The sequence below is a fragment of the Vicugna pacos genome, chromosome 6, assembly GCF_048564905.1.
Source record: "Vicugna pacos chromosome 6, VicPac4, whole genome shotgun sequence".
In the NCBI taxonomy this organism is placed as follows: domain Eukaryota; kingdom Metazoa; phylum Chordata; class Mammalia; order Artiodactyla; family Camelidae; genus Vicugna; species Vicugna pacos.
In genome coordinates, this window is record NC_132992.1 from 85,443,151 (window position 1) to 85,462,860 (window position 19,710).

The following is a 19,710-nucleotide window of genomic DNA, read 5'->3' on the forward strand; positions in this document are numbered from 1 at the left end:
TCTGGAGTGACAAAACCAATATATATTATAACAACAAACCCTGAAGATCAAAGAAAAGTAAAAACCAGACACAGTCACAGACACGACCCGGATTACCTCCACCTCCTTAGCCTGTGCTTGCGCATGTGACATTTACACACCCAGAGTTTCCCAACAGGATGCTGCTCTGTAACCCGAATTTTCACTCAATCAACTCTGAACACTTTTCTGGGTCAATGAAGACTTTCCCCTCCATACACTGTGTCGGCTTAACGATAATCCCAGGAATGACAGCAGACATTCAGCTCTCACCCGGGGTCTATCACTGCGCTGAGGGCTTTGCGTACATCACCTCTGAAGTCTGCAAATAACCCCATGGGGAGGGCGCTGAGGGCGAGTGCGTAGTCACAAAGGGACTCCTCGTGGGGAGACGCAGGGCCCCGCCCTCTCACTTCCTAACAGAGGCGGAAAACAAAACGCAGCTCTGGACACAATTATCACATCTATCGGCCACACTCAAGCACACCCATCACCCTCCAGTCCTGGCCCAGCACCCCCCACCTCCCCACTGAGCCAGCAAGTCCGCTCTCCCGAATCCCTGGTCTCACAGGGGTGCTCCACTGTGCACCCACCCAAGGGGTTCTAGGAGTGTTTAGTTTTCTGAAAAGCTGAGAGCTGGGTCTGTCAGCTCTGTCCTTCAGGACGCTCCTGGTGCCAGGCACCGAGTGTGAGCAAAGCAGGTTATTTGTGGGAAAACAAAATGCATTCTGAATTTCTCCGCTGATTGTTAAACTGCATTACTGGTTTGTTATTACTCCTTCTGGTCTACCCTCTTCCCCAACAGGCACCAGCTCCTCAGGAGGTAGGACCACCCTGTATTTCTGGGCACAGGGGCCAGGAAAGGTTGAGCATTTAATGGGGTGGGGGCAACCCCCCCAAACTTGGAAACTGAACCAAAAGTAAACAACAAAGCAGCTTGTCTCCAGCAGCTTCTAGCTACTTGGCTGGCGAGGTCAGTATATTAAACCAAGGTAAGATCCAGCTTCACATATCTCATAAAAGCGAGTGCCAAGAATGACATAGGGTATATTAAAAAGTGTTTTCATCTCCCTCCCTGCTTCCCACCAGCAAAGTCAAACTCTAATGTTGGTGGATTCTGAGGGTTGCAGAGTTTCCTGGGGACCCTAGGAGGGAGTCAGTGTTTGTCGAGCCCTGGTGGACAGAGCTGCTGGCCCTCTGCACAGAGCATTCGGATTTCATCCTCCGAGGGCTTTGACAGTGTCCCAGTGGACAGATGCCGAAACAGAGGACCCAAGATGCAGTCTTTGCCCAAGGTCACCTGACAGTCAAATACAGAGCCAGGACAAGGAGCCAGGCTCACGTGGCAGGCCAGGAAAAGAGAAGCCAGGAAAATTAGAACAGGGAGGTACGGTGGGGTGAGATGTCCTGGCTCTTAGCTGTTAAGCCGTTACCTAAACAGGGGCCGGTTTCTGCATCCTCTGCCCAGAGTCAGAGCTGGGGTGGAAACACTGGGGAGGGGCTGGCAGGCCCTCGCACGACTGTGGAGGGGGGAGGGGCTCTGTGGAGGGGGGAGGGGCTCTGTGCAAAGGCTCCAAGCTGTTAACATGCAGCCCCTACAGCCCAGCTTTAACGGGGCGGGTGCTCCAGGCCTAACAAACTGGAGGATGTGGTGGCAGGCGCCCACCTGGCCTGACACAGGCCCTGCCCTGGACCCAGCCCTCCCAGGGGAAGACTCAGAGATCCCTAGAGTCTGACAGACCACCTCCTGTCAGAGCTTCCAGATTTTTCAGAGCAGGTGAATCTGCTGGGCTTTTAGATCCCCCTTCAATGCCCCGCCGCACATGCCCTCCCAGCCCAGCCCATCAAAGCTTTCACGTGACGTCACTGCCAGCAGCCGACAGTCAATAAACCCTACTTGTTAGGTGCCAGACACTGCTCCACACAGTCTGCTAAGCAATCATTTACTCTCAAAGAACCCCACAAGGCGGGGCTGTCACCTCCATTTTACAGACAAGGAAAACGGGGCACAGAGAAGGCTCCCTGCCCAGAGGCACACAGTGAGTAAGGGGCGCAGCTGGGGGTCATCCCTGGGCAACTGGCTCCCAAGTCCACACCGCTGACCACAGCCTCCCTAGTAGAAAAAGTGTCCATTTCATATCTACAGAAAAAAGGACAAGACCACATGATCTCATCAATAGGTGCAGAAAAGGCACCTGACAAAATCCAGTGCCCTTTTATGATAAAAACACTTAACAAACTAGGCATAGGAGGGAATTTCCTCAACCTGATAGAGGGCACCTACGAAAACCCACAGCTAATATCATACTTAACGGTGAAAGACTGGATCGTTCCCCCTAAGGTCGGGAAAAAGACAAGACCATCTGTTCTTGCCGCTTCTGTGCAACACTGCCCTGGAGGTCCCAGCCAGGGCCGTTAGGGGAGGAAGTGAAATAAAAAGCATGCAGATTGGAAAGAAGTAAAACAACTTCTATTTGCAAGATAACATGATCTCATATAGAAAATTCCAAGGAATACACACACACACAAACACAACCCCCCCAATCTACTAGAGCTAATAAACCAGTTCAGCAAGATTGTAAGTTACAAGTTCAATATACAAAAAGCAATTGTATTTCCATACCCTTGGAATGAACAACCCAAACAAGAAACTAAGAAAATAGTTCCATTTATAATATCATCAAAAAGAAAGAAAGAAAGAAAGAAAGAAAGAAAGAAAGAAAGAAAGAAAGAAAGAAAGAAAGAAAGGAAGGAAGGAAGGAAGGAAGGAAGAAAAAGAAAATTTAGCAAAGATTTAAAAGCTGAAAACTACAACATTGTGTTAAAAAACATTAAAGAAGACCTCAATAAGCGCGGCCAGGGCGGAGCGCCGGCGCAGAGCGCGCAGCCGCACAGAGCAGCGGAGCTACCGGCGGCGCAGGCAGGGAAAGAGCGGCCCCCCGCCTGTCGGGCAGGAACACAACCCCTGACCGAGGTGCTGGGAGGGGGCACAACCCGCCCTCCTGCCTGGCCAGTCTGCAACATCTGACTGCGGCATCCGGAGGGGCAGTGACCCGCCCGCCCGCAGCAGAGGAGAGCTGCATCTGACCCCGTGTTAGGAGGAGGCGCGATCTGCTTGCCGACAGGTGCTGGGAGCAGCACAGAAGAGGGCGCCAACGGAGGGCCTCTGAAAACAAGCTGAGCTTCCAAAACAGGACGAAGACAGAAGGACTTCACATTAAAAGCACACAGACTCCAGGAGAACACCGACAAACCCCCCCCCCTTTTTTTGTTTTTGTTTTTGTTTTTGTTTTGTTTTGTTTTTAATCTGTTTTTACCTGTTCTATTTTCAATTAGTCTCTTAATTTTTACTTCTTAATTCATTTCTATTTCTCTTGGGTTTTGATGTCCTGTTATTGATTAGACACAGGCTTCAAACACATACATTCATCTCCCCATCCCCCTTTTTTTTAAAGGTTTTAAAAGGACGTCTCCACCCGATTAATACTCTGCTTCAACCCGCTCTTCTATTATTCATTATACACTGTTTTCAAACCCTCTTTCTCCCTTCTTTTAAAAATCTTTCTCTCTCTCTCTTATTTTTTTCTTTTTTTTCTTTCTTTTTTTTCCCTAAGTTCTATTCCTAAATAGGCATTAGATAGATAAAATCCTTAAGATCCAAAATAGACAACTGATACTCCATAAACCACAGTGCCAGAGAGGTATGAGCAAGATGAAGAAGCAGAGAAACCTTTCCCAATTTAAAGAACAAGAGGAATCCCCTGAAAGAAAGCTCAATGAAATAGACATCGATAGCCTACTAGATCAAGATTTCAAAAAAGGAGTGATCAAATTGCTGAAGGAATTAAAAGAGATAGTGCTTAGAGAAATAAAATATGTCAAAAATGAAACTGAAGCTATAAAGAAGAGCCAAGCAAAACGGGAAAACTCATTGACAGAGATGAGGAATGATCTAACAGCTGTGCAAAGCCGACTAGTTAATGCAGAGGAACGAATTAGTGATCTAGAAGACAGGGCAACAGAAAGCACCCATTCAGAAGAACTACAAGATAAGCAAATAAAAAATAATGATAATAGCATAAGGGACCTATGGGATAATATAAAGCGTCCCAATCTTCGCATAATAGGGGTCCCAGAAGGGGAAGAAGGTTCAAAGGGGATTGAAAAGGTTTTTGAAGAAATCATGACTGAAAACTTCCCAAACTTAAAGAAGGAATCAGATATACAAGTACAGGAAGCTCAGAGGGTCCCAAACAGGAAGAACCCAAATAGACCCACACCAAGACATATCATAATCAAGATGGCCAGAGTCAAGGATAAAGAAATGATTCTAAAGGCAGCAAGAGAAAAGCAAAGAGTGAATTACAAGGGAACCCCCATAAGGCTCTCAGCTGATTTCTCTACACAAACACTACAGGCCAGAAGGGAGTGGCAAGATATATTCAAAGCCCTGAATGAAAAAAAGATGCAGCCTAGGATACTTTATCCAGCAAGGCTATCCTTTAGGATAGAAGGAGAAATAAAGAGTTTCACAGACAAAAAAAAGCTGCAGGAGTTTAGCAACACTAAACCCATGCTAAAAGAAATATTGAAAGGGCTATTCTAAATAGAAAAGCAGCAGGATGCTACAGAAATGAGAAACGTACAACTGGAAAGGTGATAACTCATGAATTACAAATAAAGAAAACACGAAATTATAAAAGAAGACATACAAATCACTGAGAGTGGGAGAGGGAGGCAGGGAAATATAGAATTTTTTTTCTTTCTTTTTTAAATTTTTTTAACAGTAGGATGGGTTTGAGATCACGTTATTATCAGTTTAATAAAAACGGGTATAGGTTAATAGATTTACAAAAAAGGGTAACCACAAGTCAAAAATTTACAAGGGAGTCACAAAAATTAAATAAAATCCATGATAATACAAAGGAAAATTACCAAACCTCAAAAGGAAGAAGAAAGGAACAAAGAGGATATACCAATTCAACTGCAAAGATAAGTTCAAAATGGCAATAAACACACATCTATCATTAATTACTGTAAATGTTAATGGACTAAATGCTCCAGTCAAAAGACATAGAGCGGCAGACTGGATAATAAAGCAAGAACCTTCAATATGCTGCATACAAGAGACCCACTTTAGGGAGAAGGACACATATAGATTGAGAGTGAAAGGATGGAAAAGGATATTCCATGCAAATGGAAAAGCCAAAAAAGCAGGTGTTGCAGTACTGATTTCAGACAAAATAGACTTTAAAACAAAGGCCATAAAGAAAGATAAAGAAGGACATTTTATAATGATTAAAGGAGTGATACAAGATGAAGATATTACACTCGTTAATATATATGCACCCAATATAGGAGCACCTAAGTACATACAAGAATTACTAACAGAGATAAAGGGCGATATTGATGGGAATACAATCATAGTTGGAGATTTTAACACTGCATTAACATCACTAGACAGATCTTCCAGACAGAAAATAAACAAGGCAACAGAGAAATTAAATACTACAATAGAAAAACTAGATTTGGTGGATATTTTCAGAGCATTACACCCCCCAAAAATAGAATATACATTCTTTTCAAGTGCACATGGAACATTTTCCAGGATCGATCATGTACTTGGACACAAAAGAAACCTCAACAAATTTAAGAAGATAGAAATTATCTCAAGCATCTTTACTGACCACAATGCCATGAAACTGGAAATCAACAACAGAGAAACAAAGGAGAAAAAAAGAAAAGCATGGAGATTAAACAATATGTTATTGAAAAAACAATGGATCAATGAGGAAATCAAAGCTGAAATTAAAAAATACCTTGAGACAAATGATAATGAAAGCACAACCACTCAAAACCTATGGGACACAGCAAAGGCAGTGCTAAGAGGGAAGTTTATAGCGATACAGGCCTTCCTCAAAAAAGAAGAACAATCTCAAATAAACAAGTTAACCCACCACCTGAATCAATTAGAAAAAGAAGAACAAAAAGCCCCAAAAAGCAGCAGAAGGAAGGAAATAATAAAGATCAGAGAGGAATTAAATACAATAGAGATTAACAAGACCATAGAAAAAAATCAACCAAACCAAAAGCTGGTTTTTTGAAAAAGTAAATAAAATCGACAAACCTCTGGCCAAACTCACAAAGAAGAAAAAAGAGAGAGCACAAATTAGCAAAATAAGAAAGGAAAATGGAGAAATTACAACAAACAAAATAGAAATACAGAATATCATACGAGAATATTATGAAAAACTATATGGAACCAAACTGGGTAACCTAGAGGAGATGGACAAGTTTCTGGAAACATACTGTCCACCAAAATTGAATCAAGAAGAAACTGAACACTTGAACAATCCGATCACTAGAAAGGAAATAGAAATAGCAATTAAAAACCTCCCTACAAATAAAAGTCCAGGACCGGACGGCTTCACCGGGGAATTCTACCAAACATACAAAGAAGAACTCATACCAGTCCTTCTCAAACTCTTCCAGACGATTGAAAAGGAGGGAATACTCCCAAACTCATTCTATGAAGCCACCATCACCCTGATACCAAAACCAGGCAAAGACACTACAAAAAAAGAGAATTATAGGCCAATATCACTGATGAACATAAACGCCAAAATCCTCACCAAAATTTTAGCAAATAGAATCCAACAACACATAAAAAAGATTATTCATCATGACCAAGTGGGGTTCATCCCAGGGACACAAGGCTGGTTCAACATACGCAAATCAATCAATGTAATACATCACATCAACAAGAGAAAGGACAAAAACCACATGATCATCTCAATCGATGCAGAAAAAGCATTTGATAAAATTCAACACCCATTTATGATAAAAACTCTCGCCAAAGTGGGTATAGAGGGAACATATCTCAACATAATAAAAGCTATATATGACAAACCTATAGCCAGCATAGTTCTCAACGGTGAAAAACTCAAAAGCTTCCCACTAAAATCTGGGACAAGACAAGGATGCCCACTATCACCACTCCTATTCAATACAGTCCTGGAAGTCCTAGCCACAGCAATCAGGCAAGAGAAAGAAATAAAAGGGATCCAAATTGGAAAAGAAGAGGTAAAACTGTCATTATATGCTGACGACATGTTACTATATATAGAAAACCCTAAAAGGTCCACAAAAAAGCTACTAGAGCTGATCGAAGAATTCAGCAAGGTAGCAGGTTACAAAATTAATGTTCAAAAATCAGTTGCCTTTCTTTACACTAACGATAAATCAACAGAAAAAGAAAGTAAAGAAACAATCCCCTTTAAAATAGCACCCAAAGTAATAAAATATCTGGGAATAAATCTAACCAAGGAGGTGAAAGAATTATACACAGAAAACTATAAACCATTGATGAAGGAAATTAAAGAAGACTTTAAAAAATGGAAAGATATTCCATGCTCTTGGATTAGAAGAATCAATATTGTTAAAATGGTCACACTGCCCAAGGCAATCTACAGATTTAATGCAATCCCTATCCAACTACCCAGGACATATTTCACAGAACTAGAACAAATCATAATAAAATTTATATGGAACCATCAAAGACCTAGAATTGCTAAAGCATTACTGAAGAGAAAAAAAGAGGCTGGAGGAATAACTCTCCCAGACTTCAGACAATACTATAGAGCTACAGTCATCAAGACAGCATGGTATTGGTACCAAAACAGACATATAGACCAATGGAACAGAATAGAGAGCCCAGAAATGAACCCACAAACTTTTGGTCAACTCATCTTCGACAAAGGAGGCAAGAATATACAATGGAATAAAGACAGTCTCTTCAGCAAATGGTGTTGGGAAAACTGGACAGCAGCATGTAAAACAATGAAGCTAGAACACACCCTTACACCATATACAAAAATCAACTCAAAATGGATTAAAGACTTAAACATAAGACAAGATACAATAAACCTCCTAGAGGAAAACATAGGCAAAACATTATCTGACATACATTTCAAAAATTTTCTCCTAGAAGAAATAAAAGCAAGAATAAACAAATGGGACCTAATGAAACTTACAAGCTTCTGCAGAGCAAAGGAAACCAGAAATAAAACAAGAAGAAAACCTACGGAATGGGAGAAAATTTTTGCAAGTGAAACCGACAAAGGCTTGATCTCCAAAATATATAAGCAGCTCATACGACTCAATAAGAAAAAAAAAACAACCCAATCCAAAAATGGGCAGAAGACCTAAACAAGCAACTCTCCAAGGAAGACATACAAATGATCAAAAAGCACATGAAAAAATGCTCAATATCACTAATTATCAGAGAAATGCAAATCAAAACTACAATGAGGTATCCCTCACGCCAGTTAGAATGGCCGTCATTCAAAAATCCACAAATGACAAATGCTGGAGAGGCTGTGGAGAAAGGGGAACCCTCCTACACTGCTGGTGGGAATGCAGTTTGGTGCAGCCACTATGGAAAACAGTGTGGAGATTCCTCAAAAGACTAGGAATAGACTTACCATATGACCCAGGAATCCCACTCCTGGGCTTGTACCCAGAAGGAAATCTACTTCAGGATGACACCTGCACCCCAATGTTCATAGCAGCACTATTTACAATAGCCAAAACATGGAAACAGCCTAAATGTCCATCAACAGGTGATTGGATAAAGAAGATGTGGTATATTTATACAATGGAATACTACTCAGCCATAAAAACCGACAACATAATGCCATTTGCAGCAACATGGATGCTCCTAGAGAATGTCATTCTAAGTGAAGTAAGCCAGAAAGAGAAAGAAAAATACCATATGAGATCACTCATATGTGGAATCTAAAAAACAAAAACAAACAAACAAACAAAAACAAAGCATAAATACAGGACAGAAATAGACTCATGGACAGAGAATACAGACTTGTGGTTACCGGTGGGGGGTAGAGGGTGGGAAGGGATAGACTGGGATTTCAAAATTGTAGAATAGATAAACAAGATTACACTGTATAGCACAGGGAAATATACACAAAATGTTATGATAAATCACAGAGGAAAAAAAATGTGACAATGAGTGTGTATATGTCCATGAATGACTGAAAAATTGTGCTGAACACTGGAATTTGACACAACACTGTAAAATGATTATGAATCAATAAAAAAATGTAAAAAAAAAGAAGACCTCAATAAATGCAAAGACATGCTATGCTATGTTCATGGATAGGACACTTAATGTTATTAAGCTGGAAACGCCCCCACACAGGTCTACAGATTCAATACAATCCCCTTCAAAATGCCAGCTTTCTTTTTGCAGGAACTGACAAGCTGATCACAAAATTCATATGAAAACACAATGGGTCCAGAGAGCCAAAACAATTTTGAAAAAGAAGAACAAAGTTAGAGGACTTACACTTCCCAATTTCAAAAGAAAGCTAACATAACCAAGACAGTGTGAAACTTGCAAAAGAACAGATATATGGATAAATGGAATAGAACTGAGAGTCCAGAGATAAACCATACCTCTATAGTCAACTGAATTTTTTCACAAGGGTACTGAGACCAAGGGAAAAATATTCTTTTCAACAAACAGTACTCGGACGGCTAGATATCCACAGGCAAAAGAATGAGGCTGGAGCCCCACCTCGCACCACATACAAAAACAGATTCCAAGTAATCATGATCTAAACATAAAAGCTAAAACTATAAAACTCTTAAAAGAAAACACAGGTGTAAAACTTCATGACCTTGGATTAGACGTGGTTTCAGACACTAAAAGCACAAGCAACCAAAGTAAAAATAGACACGTTGGGCATCATCAAAATTTAAAACTTTTGTGCTTCAAAGGACACTACCAGAAAGTGAAAAGACATCCCACAGAATGGGCGGAAATATTGTAAATCATATATCTGTTAAGGGTCTAGTATCCAAATATATATGAAGAACTATTAACAACTACACCATAATAAGACCCCAAAAATGACCCAATTAAAAAATGGGCAAACGGTCTGAATGGACAGTTCCCAAAATAAGACATACAAATGGCCAACAAGCACCGGAAAGGATGCTCAATATCACTGGCCATCAGGGAAGTGAAGATTAAAACCACACCTCTTAGGCTGCCTACAACCAAAAAGACAAAGACAGTACCAAGTGTAGTGACACCACTGGTGGAAATGTAAAATGGCACAGCTGCTTTGAGAAACAGTCTGGCCGTTCTTCAAATGGTTAAAACATGGTTCCAGTATGACTCGGCAGTCCCCTTCCAGATATATAACCAAGAGAACGGAAACTTATGTCCACTCAGAAACCCGTCCAGGAATGCTCACAGCAGCAGCGTTATTCGTAACAGCCAGAAAGTGGCAACAACCCAACTGTCCATCAACTGACGAGTGGATAAACAAAATGTGGCACATCCATGCAACGGAGTGATACTCAGTCATGAAAAGGAATGAAGCACTGATTCCTGATACAACATAGATGAACCTCGAAAACATTATGCTAAACGAAGGAAGCTGCTCACAAAAGCCATAACATATGACTTCATTTATCTGAAATGTCCAGAACAGGCAAATCCATGGAGATAAAGGAGATCGGTGGTTGCCAGGAATTAGGGTGGAGGTGGCTGGAATGGGGAGTGACTGCATCCAGGTAACATTTCTTTCCAGGATGATGAAAATGTTCTGCAATTAGGCAGTCATGATGGTTGCACAACTTGGTGAATGTATTCAGAATCACTGAACTGTATCTATAGTTTAAAAAGGTTGGTTTTATGACACGTGAATTATACAAATAATAAAACAAAATAAGACAAAACCCTGGCGGCAGCAGCTGACATCACCGAGCACCTGTTCCCTGCGGGACATTGGGCTAAATCAATGCTTCACATACAGTGTCTCCTTCAATTCTCCAGCAAACTTGCAGAGCCCTGTCCACCACCCCCTGCCCCCACTGGGTCCAGGCTGAATCTGAGAAGGACAAGGACAAGGACAGCGCTCCCCGAGACATGTTTGGGGTCTTGATGAAATGCAGAGACAAGACATTTCCAGTGAACGAGCCACATCCAGCATTAGGACAGACACCCCACCTTTCTGAAATCTCAGGCTCTGGTGTCTGAGGTGGTGGCCTGTGAGGTGGCAGGACCCAGCCTAGGTGGCAAAGGACCAAGTGCACCAAGAAAGAGGGACCCACATACACAGTGTCACACTCTTCCTCCTTTATGCTAACTTGGAGCTTGCCACCCACAGCCTGAGCATCGGGTACCGCTGGCTGCCGTCCCTGCTCCCTCCCCACGGTGGGCCTGGGACTGAGACCAGCCGGATCACACTGCTGGAAAAGTCCATAGTCAAGCTCAGTCACCATCCGAGGGGTCGGCCTTGAGGGGAGGCAGTCCTGTGCCTGCAGGACAGAGACTGGGAGGGACCATGTCTCTCACTGGGCTGTGGGCTGCTCCACGGCCAGGGCCTGTCCCAACTCTGAGCTTGGGGAGAGCAGACCACGATGACTCTACTGTTTTACCCAATTTCTGGCTGCTTATAGCCAAAATCATCCTGCCATGCCTGTGAAGTCACAGTAAGTTAGAAATTACAAGTACTGCTCCTATTTCGGCTTCAACAACCAGTCACCAAAGGAAAACTGTGTTGAGGCTCAGGCAGATCCCAGGCGCTGGAGATCTAGCAACAAAGGAACACAGACAACACTGTCTCGTGGAGCTGACATTCCAGCTAAAGGGACCATACAGTAAATCAGATGGGTAAGTAAACGGTACAGCTAGACAGGAGACACGGGAAGCGCGAGGTGGTGCCAGTGGAGATGGAGGGTGTGACTGGGATGTGCCCCACTGAGCAAGGACACAGGAAGGCGAGCGATCAGGTCAGGCACCTGAGGGAGATGTGCTCCTGGCAGGCGGAACAGTCAGTGCAAAGGCCCTGCTTGAGGATATGCTGCCATCTGGACACACAAAGGGACCCAGCCTCTGAGATGAGGACAGTGACATCAGCTCATGGACACAGAGGTCATCCGCCTTAGTGGGAGGATCGAGGGAGGAACCAGGCCCCGAGGCAGTGGAGCCAGTGCCTTGGTGACAGGAGACACGCCAGCCCCGCCCTCTATGAGGGACGGCCACAGGAGAGGCTCCTCCAGCTCCACCATGGGAAAATCACAGCTGCGCCAGCAGCTCTTCTCCCCCAAATAGAATAAAGACTCCATCAGTCAGCACTGGAGCCCGGGAGGCTATTTCTGGTTCCCCGAAAAAAGGCTACTATTGCTTATTTATGTATCATCTTTATTTCTGGATGGGAGCTGGAAAGAGGCTTTTTTTCAGTTAGAAGGTGGGTTGTTCTCTGTCAAGAGCCCTGAAACATCAGCCCCTGGGAACCTGGAACACCCCCTCTTCTCTCTGTGCCACCCTCATGGGAGAACGTGAAGCCAGAGGTCCTCAGAGATGGCAAGTCCCACTAGGTCTAGTGAGGGGATGAGAACAGTCCAAGTCCACACACAAGTCACAAGCAGGGTCAGAGCGAGAACCCGGGCATCCGAGTCACACCACTGCCCCGTCCACTCTGCCAGGTAGCCACACTCTCACACAACTGGTGGCAGCTGCTACAGAACTAACGAGAGGACAGAAGACCAGAGACAAACAGGTGACACAAGAGGATGACCAAGGGTAGGAAGAGGCAGGGAAGGCACTTTGAAGGTACAGCTTGAAGCCTAACTTTGAACCTGGGGTAATCTATTCATCAGCTGTAACCTTTGGCTAATGGCTGAACAATGCTGGGCCTTGCTCTTCTCATCTGTAAAATGGGAGCGAGCACTGCCTCCCTAGAGGGTTGTTGGGAGGCCAGGCACGTAACAGGCACATAGTAGCAGCTGCAAATTCTATTACTACACTGGATGAGGCCGCTGGGCCACCCACAGGAGAGCGGGGGGATCTGAATCGTGGCCACTGGTCCACACCCAGCTTCGGGGGATGTCGGGTGCTGGGCATCACCCTCCTTGGCTTTCTTGCTGTGCCAGCGGAGCTGGACCTGGGGACAGCTGTGAGACTCTGCCTCAGCTCCCTTCTCCAGGACAGATTTAACTTCTTCACCCAGATGATATCTGATGAAAACAAGACCCAAGGGCAGGGACAGTCCCTGAGGACACACAGGGCTGGAATCCTTTGCAGCTTCCGGGCAGGGCAGGGCCCCGGAGAATGACAGCCATGAGCCAGGGCTGTGCTGAAGTAAGAGGAGCTGAAGACAGACCAGGGAAGGGGCCCCGGGGCCCGGAGCCACTGTGTGGTCCTGGGCAGAGAGGGGGACTCACCTGGAACATGCCAGGTGGGGACCTTACTGTGTGTGGGGGCTCCGTCTCCCTCTGTAGAACTTTGGTTCCCCGAGGGCAGGGCGGGTGGGCTTTGTTCACCGCTGCAGGCCCAGGACCTGGAACACTGCAGGCACACAGCAGGTGCTCAGCAAGTGCTTGTGAGTGAAGGGACTGACCTTCAGCAGTGCCGTACGCACAAGGCCAGCTCCTTGGGCACTGCGGCCACATCTGGACAGATGTAAGGCCTGTGGGCAGTTTGGCTGGTGCCACCTGACCCACATTCCAGGCTGGCCCTCGTGCCACAGTCACGTTCTCACTCCCCACTCCCCTGAGGCCTGCCCTTCCCCGGTTTGTTCCATCTGAAAACACGATAGCAGTCACATCCGTCCCCTCTCAGCCAGGCCATTCACTTCACTGAAGGATTTCCCCTGCAGAAGCATCTTGTTTATCTACTTTGCTCTGGTTGTGGCTGGACTTTCCTTTTTAACTGTTTTCACTGGATGCTGTTGGCACCAGTATTTTCCCATGATTTGGCACTTACTGGTCACCCGACTGGCGACGTTCCCCTAAAGCCAGACATTTGTATTTGTGCCAATTTTCCTCTGCACAGCAAGGGCTGACCACCTCTCGTACATATGACTTCATGTTTGTGCTAAATCATCTCCACGGGCCAAGCTCCCAGAAGTGGGGCTCCAGGGTGCCCTGGAATCATCATTTCTATGGTTCTTGCCACACAGAGTCATGTTGTTTCCCAAAGGAACCATGCTTGGGCACCAGGAATGAAGGGTCTTGACCACACACACCTTCCCAGCCCAGGGAATCCCATTTTTAGAAATCTGGGCAGTACCTTTATGAGGAAGGATGGTGGGTGACAAGGTGAATGGTCCCACCCCTGCAGACAGGGCCACTCTGGGGCCAGCAGGCCCCCCAGCAGAGGGAGGCAGGCACGGAGACACTGATGCTGGTGAGGGGAGCTGCAGGCATGACACAGTGAGCAAAAGCCCTGGACCAGGGCCGGGAGACCAGCAAGCGGGTTCCAGCAGCCCTCCTGGGCCCTGGCATGCCCGTGGCTTTCAGGTCTTGGGCTCCTGATCAGTAGAGTGGGGGGGTCACAATTTACCATGTCTGTCTACCTGCTGGAGTTGCAGTGAGAATCAAGGACGAGGGAAAAGCACTGTGCAATCTGCGAGATGCCGATAAAGAAGCTGGCTTTTGGTAGGAGCAAGGGGGTGCTGGTGAGCAAGGGCCTGGAGCTGCCAACTGTTCACACCCTCCTCACACACATGATGGGGGAGCCTCTGGGCTCCCAGGTGCCACCGTGAGTTAGGCAATGGCAGGGACCCTTCACCACCCAGCTCCCAACAGGTAGAGAAGTAGAGCCTACAGGAGCTCCCCAACCCCGTGTGCGGGAGGCAGGGGTGAGGGAGTGTGTGACTCAGATTACTGGCTGGCAGACTGGGGAGCCCCGAAGGGCAGCAGTCGGAAGCACATGGTTCATAAGGGGGATTCTAACTGCATCCTGGAAAGACCAGGGAGGGCCCTCTGTCCTTAGTTGGCAAGCTGCTGCCCTGACTTAGGGCTCTACCTTTCAGGCAGAGTGGGGGCTCTATGAAGGTGGGGCCTTGTCGACCGTGTTCATGGGTGCATCCCCAGCAGACAAGTGAATGAACTAAGCACCGGCCTGGGCTCCCAGCTCTTCCGGCCCGGGGGAGGTAGCCTTATCAAAAGGCAAGTTCACCCATACTCGGCCCAGGGCCCCAGATGCTGCTCTCAAAGCTGGGTTCAGTCCTGCTTTCCTCAGCCACTGCCCATTCCCAGGGGCCCAGGCCGTATGGCAAGAAAAGAGCCTCACTCGGGCGGTGCAGTGGGGAGACCCCTGCATCACTGGGAGCACGCACAGCCAGGGTCAGCAGGACAGGGTCCGGGCCCTCACTCCATCTGCTGAGAGTTGAGGAGAAACTAGCGCCCTGACTTCACAGGCCCTGGGCCCTTGCACACGCCGGCCCCTCAGCCCTGTAAGCCCTTTCTTCCAGCCCCTTCTTGGCCTGGGAAGCTCCTGCTTGTGCTCCAAGCCCTGGGTCAGGCCTCCTCCCTCCTCGCAGCCTCCCCTTCCGCACACCTAGGAGGCGCCTTCTCAGAGCTCACCACGGCTTTGCACAGACCCAGAGGGTCTGCGGGGACTCAGGCTGCCTGGGCATGAACCCCAGCCCCACCTCCTATGGGCTGCGTGACCCCAGACAAGTGACCTGACTTCTGCCTCAGCTTCCTTGCTGGAGAATGAGGACAACAGTACCAGCTTCGCAGGATCCCCCACTCCTCCATAATGAGAAAATCTACTGTAAAATTATGAAATAGTTCCTAAATACAGTTCCCTCTGGGAGGGGTGGCTCCGCCCTGGGGTGTGGGGAGCTGCAGCGCCCCAGACTGCCCAGCACCACCCACCCGAGGAGTGGTCCCCAGATGACCTTCCTGCGAGGTGACAGAACAGGTGCCGGGGCTTCTTCCCAGCTGCCTGACTAAATGCTCTTGGAGTTTATTAACCAAGGAGCCCCCTTCTTGATAGCCTTATCCCATAAGCATCTTCTCCCCACTGAGGCTGCTCTACCCACAAGCCACCGGATTCCTGGCATCCTGCCCACCTTGTCCACCCTCTAACCCAACACAGCTGCTGGACCCTGGGCCAGCTTTCTAAAGCTCCCACCTGTCTACTGGGGCCGTTCTCAACCCAATAATTGTCCAAGACCGACAAGACTGAAAGTCCAAAGCCCGTCTAGGCCCCTTTAACCTGACCCTGTCTGCCTTCCTGCAGTGGGCTGCTGTGTACCGCCCCCCCAAATCATGTGCTGAAGTCCCCACCTCAGGACCCCAGAATGTGGTACTGTGTTGGAGACAGGGCCTTTAAAGAGGTAATTAAGTTAAAATGAGGTCCTGTGGGTGGGCCATAGTCCAATCTGACTGATGTTCTCAGGAAGAAGAGACAGACACAGATACACACAAAGGGAAGACCATAAGAAGACACAGGAGGAGATGGCCGCCTACAAGCCAAGGAGAGAGGCTTCAGAAAAAACCAGCCCTGCCAGCTCCTTGATCTTGGGCTTCTAGCCTCCAGAACTGTGAGAAAATGCACTTCTGTGATCCACGCCGCGCAGTCTGTCGTGGCAGCCCCAGCAGACTAACAGTCTCCGGCTCCTGTCAGAGCAGAGAACCAAGATCCTCCCCAGCCAAACTCTGGCTCCAAGCAGAGCTGTCTCCTCACACCCACCCACCACACCTCGGGGACTCCCCTCCTCCCACCAGTGGCAACAACTTGCTGAGCCAGCATCACTGAAGCTCCTGGGAGAACGAGCCGTCTCGTAAGGGTGACACCTCCCCGTGGCGCCTCCCCAGCATCTTCTGCTGGCAGCCTCACGTGCTCCGCCAGCACCTCTCTCCTGCATCACTACCTTGTTTGGGTGCTCATCTCTGGCACCCTACTAAATGTCCACGTTTGGGTTCTGACTTAGCAACCAGGTGGTATGTTCCTTGGGGTCAGGACCTGGCCCTACCCCTAGCCCAGCGCTGCTCTGAGGTGGCAGCCGTCTGTAAGAACTCTCTGACAGCTGCACACGTGTGAGACGAATCGGAGATAGAATAAAAGTGAGCTGTGAGCACTGGAAACAGAAGGAGAAGGGAGAGCTCGGGGGAGCACAACTGACCAGCTCAGGGAGAGAACAGAGGCAGCCTGCACTCCCTGACTGGCCACCGTGTGGCACTGTTGGTCCGGCACAGCCCTGATGACTGTGGGCACGTGGCTTGCATGGGTAAAGCCCTGAGGGCCTCGCCTGCCAACCTGCAGACTCCAGTGCTCATGACTCAGCTGGTGCCTGGTTGTTCAAAGTCACCTTCCTCTTGTTGTTATGCTGTCAGGGGGCAGGTCAGGGGGCAGGAGGCACGTGCTCTCAAATTCCAGACAAGGAAAGGCGTTCTGTGTGTTCTGGGCGAAATTTCAGCCTGACAGCAGCTCTGAAAAGAATCTGAATGGCTTTCTGGCTCCTGACAATGGCAGCCACCCAGCGACTCGGGAGAGTCTAGCGGGGGTGGGAGAGCACTGCAGGCCTGGGCCAGGAGGAGGCGTCCAGGAAGTGTGCGGATGACAGGCTCACGGACGAGATGAGACGGAAGTTGGAACTGGTCTCCGATGGGGAGCCAGGCCTGGGCCTGCGGAGGGCATTCCCCATCCTCACTACAGCTCTGCTGCTCCCACTGTCCCGTCCACCCTGCCTGGCCAGGAAGGGCTCCAGCATCCAGTCACAGCACACCGCACGCCCTCCCCAGGGTGGTGGTCCGCTGTCCTCAGGAGGCGTCCTCTCCTGGGGAGCCCTCACTGCCCAGGTCTCCACTCCCCTCCCCCTCCTTCAGGTCAGTCGGAACCTCTGCTGGGTCCCTCCAGTTACAGTGAGGAACCGGACCTGAGCCAGTGAGCCCCAACACCCACTTCCAGTTCACTGTGCATTCCCTCTACAGAAGGTGACTCCTCTCTCCCTGTAGCCTGAGGGCCTCTCGAGGCTCAGGGGCTGGATTTGTCAGGGAAATCTGTCAGGCTTCAAAAGGGTGGAAACAATCAGACGACAGTGACATCATCGTGTGTCTCTTTAGACCCATTCATAGCCCCAGATGAGATGAAATTGGAATCATACGTTTTGTTTTAAGGCTTTGATGTTCCAGCCCTTGAAGCTGCATGCCCTAGGGATGTAGGGACTGGGGAGCCTGACTCATGGGAACCGCTCGGAACTCTGCAGGGCTTTGGGCTGATCCCAGGAGAGGCAGATCCTCATCCTCGTAGCCCCTCGCAGGCCTCGGGTGTACGCAGTGGTGGCCTAGGTGCTTCGGCTCCAAGCCTAGGTCCACCATCTGGCCCTGGGCTGGCCGCCTCTCTGAGCCTCAGTTTCCACATCCACAAGATGAGGGTGACACCAGCACCTACCACTGAGGACACCAGTGAGGACTAAATAAGTCACGGGGGTGACCGTGCAGTGGGAAGCACCAGGTGAGGCCTGGCTGCTGCTGGTCAGAGTAGGGTCTGCTCCTTCCTGCTCTGAGGCCCAGCCAAGACCTGGGCGTCCATTTGGAACCTACAGTGGGGTTGAGGGCTCCCCCGGAGCTAGGACTGTCTAGGAGTATCAGGTATAGGACACAGGTGCTCTGTGAGGTCCCCTCTCTGGGAAAAGGGAGGAGAGAAGGCCCTGTCCACTGTTCAGGCACTGAGGAGCTCAAACGGAGCCGGAGGGTGAGCGAGGCTAACAGTGGACAGTGCCACCTGGGCTCCTGGGCAGTCCAGGGCGAGCCTTTCCTGGGCACTCTGGGCACTGCTCACCATCCAGTTCACCCAGTGTCTGAGGGGAAGAAGGGCCTGACACCTTGGAAGGTCACGTGAGGACAGTGGACATGCAGGAAGCCCAGGGCCCCGTCCATCAGGCCCGTGGCCGCACAGAGCAGGCAGTGACCTGGAGGCCTCAGGGCCCAGGAGCCAGCCCTGGATGTGCTCCCCCCAGGACCCTCTGAGGGGAGGCAAGGGGAGAAGTGACCCTTCCTGAGTGTGGATGGGCTCACCCTGTCCCTGCCACTCACATGGGGGAGAGGGGCAGGCGTGCCGTGTGAAGGCCCAGCCTGGCGGCACCACCCACTCCACACCCCTCCCAGCCCTGCTGCCCTCAGGATCAAGTCCAGGCTCCTTAACCAGTCCTCGAGGTCCTCCAAGACCAAGGCCCTGCCTATACCTCCAGCCCCCCTCACCTCTTCCGTCAAGCCCTGGACAAAACAGGCTTCACTCAATTTCTCAAGCAAGACCCTGCCTCTGGGTGCTGGCTCAGGGCCCCAGGGTGTGCACCCCACCACTGGAATGCGGTCACCCTGCCATGAAGCTTTGCTGGGTGTCCGTCTCCCTGGCAGGACCAGGACTGTCTTGCTCACCTCCGTATGTGTGGGGCCCCCAGAGCTGAGAACACAGAGGCCTCAGGTGTACGCAGTGAGAACACAGGGGCTGTGCTTTGTGCAAAGCTGTGAGGCCTAAAACATGCCTCTTCCCATTGCATGTCCCCAACTGCATGCTCTCGAGCGTGGGGTCCTGCAGCGTGCGGGCTCTCAAGCCCAGGCCACAAGGCTCTCCTTCTTGGGGCACACACCTACCTCGGGGGCCCAGAGGTGCCAAGAAGTCGGGCTACTCTGCGGGTGTCACGCTGAACAACCACATGGGATCCAATGGGAGAACCCACTGGCTGAGCCCAGTCCAGCCCCAGATTCGTGGGCAGAACAAACCTGTGATTGTTCTGAGCCACTGTTGCGGCTTACACAGTAACGGGTGGCTGGAGGCTGACAGCTGACCCGTGAGAGGCACACAGGCAGGCCGACGTCAAATGACAGCCAGATACGCAGATCTGTGCCAGCCCCACCCCACTC

General features: G+C 48.8%; 1 protein-coding gene across 1 annotated transcript in view; it reads right to left on the reverse strand.

The window, feature by feature from the left end:
- Positions 1 to 19,710, reverse strand: part of ITPK1 (inositol-tetrakisphosphate 1-kinase) — a 151,239-nt gene that overhangs the window by 17,981 nt on the left and 113,548 nt on the right. The window lies entirely within an intron of this gene.